This window comes from Cibotium barometz, chromosome 38, assembly GCF_041138505.1.
Source record: "Cibotium barometz isolate CiBa-2024 chromosome 38, ASM4113850v1, whole genome shotgun sequence".
In the NCBI taxonomy this organism is placed as follows: Eukaryota; Viridiplantae; Streptophyta; class Polypodiopsida; order Cyatheales; family Cibotiaceae; genus Cibotium; species Cibotium barometz.
In genome coordinates this window covers 21,139,917-21,142,427 of record NC_141083.1, presented here as the reverse complement: position 1 = coordinate 21,142,427, position 2,511 = coordinate 21,139,917, and positions in this window count along the sequence as shown.

Sequence of the window (2,511 nt, the reverse complement as noted above, 5' to 3'; positions counted from 1 at the left end):
AGAAATTGATCAAGGGAGAAAGAGCTTTGGATTGCAAATATGTTACTTCTATAGCTAAGGAGCATAGCACCATGAATGAAAAACCCATAGCTAAAAATAAAACCACCCTAGCTAGTATGTACTTGACTGAGTTTATGAAAGCACTCCACGAGGGACTGAATGCTAACAAGGCTACTACGAATGCACATATGGACCCTAGGAGGGAAATGCATTAGTGCTTAATTTGCTGACAAATACGACAAGTGAGTGTCCTTACCTATGGGCATGAATCAACAGAATTTGCAATTACTATGGACATTATGGTCATGATGCCTTGTAGTGGTGAATATGTCAACAAGCTATTGTTAATACTTCCATACCTCAATTAGATTTGCAAACACCACCTCACCAGGAACAATCATTCATGCTTGCCACACCATCTCAACCCACAGCTAAGACTTTGGCACAACAACCTATCTTATAAAGGGTGTCTATCTCACCTCTAATGTGCCATTACCTCTAGCAGCTCTAGGACTACAACCCCCACCTCCAAGAATTACTCCAATAAACCAAATTGGCATTCACGAGAGCTTCATAAGCCTATTGATTTCTCTGAGTACAAGGTGAAATTTACCATGCTCTGTATCCTATTGAGGATTTTACCGAGCTTATCCCAGACTACTACATAGTTGATCCTAGAGGAGGAATGAAGCGAGACTACCAATTGGCCATCGTAGGAAGGGGTCAAGACATCAACACTACTACAAAGAGAATGCCTCTTCAATGTTATCGATTGTCAAGGAATACATAGGCTTGCTAAATGTCCACTAAGGTACCCACAAGTCACTCAATCCACATCATTAAACATGTTGATTGCCACCTACAATCGTCATTGTGCCATAGATCATTTGTTCAAAGAACACCCAATGTCGCTCGTGGTGGAAAATTCAGAGAGTGGTCCTACCATCACACCACTTAACATGATTGGCATAAGCGACCAAACGCTTATAATCATCTTGAAAATCCCTAATCCTCTCGATGCATCTATAAATGTAATCACATGACTCATGGCTCGAAATCCCCCAATTGTTGAGCAAAAGTGTGAGATCAAAGCTCCCTCTTTGGCTAGATCCAAAAAGAAAAGGGCCAATAGACGGAAGAAATATGTTAAATATGGGGAAAACAAGAAAATATGGCAGGAAAACTTGGGGACATCCAATGAACTAGTCAATATGTTAAAGATGGGGAAAATAAGAAAATACGACAAGAAAACTTGGGGACATCCAACACACGGAAGAAATATGTTAAAGAAAAAGGCCAATAGATGGAATAAATATGTTAGGAAAAACAAGAAAATATAGCACGAAAACTTGGGGACATCCAATGAACTAGTCTATATGAACGAGAATGATGAGGATTTTGACTTGGTCAATACACAGGATGAATCTAAGTAAAGACAAAAAATCTTCAAGTAAAACCCAGAGGAATCCAACAAGAGACCACACAAGAGAGAAATATTAGTAAAAAACAACAGAAACACAGACTTGATTCTCAAACCCTGACCCTAGGAGATTGAACTACTGCATGACCTGCAAGATTTGGTTCCCAAGGAGATTTACAACCAAAACCCAAAATGGTGTAGATCTTAGACACCATCCATCCGCAAAGAGAGAAGAGACACACACACAAGATATAAAAGGCTGAAAATCTATTTCTTCTTCTCAAAATGAACAATACAAACACATACAACAACCATCTAGGTTAAACCGAACCTGCAAACCTTGCTCAATCATCTACCGAATAGAAACCAAATTTTTTGTAATGTTAAGTACATGAAGTGCATCTGTAAAGTACTTCATTTGGCCATCCCACATAGACAATCTATAAAGGATTTCATTTGGCCATCCTACATAGACAATGGCACCTTTCCAATGTGAGCAATGGGATGTGTTGTATCATCTCCAGTTTCTATATAACCTTGTTTGTCCAGGTTTCTCATATCTCTAAGCCACTCACCATGACTAGTGAAGCACCCGAATCCACATACCATACATTATCAGTGCTTGTGGATACATCTATAGACATATAATTCAGCATGTCAACTATAACAAACAAATGCTCTCACCACTTGTATCTTCCACTTGCCTACCTAAAGATGCATAATTCCCTTGTTGTAACATGTGGCTTCTGCTATCATTTTGTTTCTTATAGCAATCTACTACTACATGATCTAGTTTGCCACAATAGTAGCACTCTCTTGTGCCTTATTTTTGTTGTCTTTGTTGCCAACCACCTCGGCCTCTTAGGCTCCCCTTGTCTTTAGATTGGCCTCTTCCACTTGTGTGTGTCTGTGAGTAATACGAGTGGTGTTGTCCTTGGTTCTAATTTCCAAAATGGCTCTTCCTCTAGCACAACATCTACCTCTTTCTCTTCCTATATTTGAGTAGCAACCTCTTCAGATGTATTTTTACTACTAGAGGATTACTCTTCACTCAATGTCTTTTCTTCAAGTATTAAAGTTTTAAATGGCTT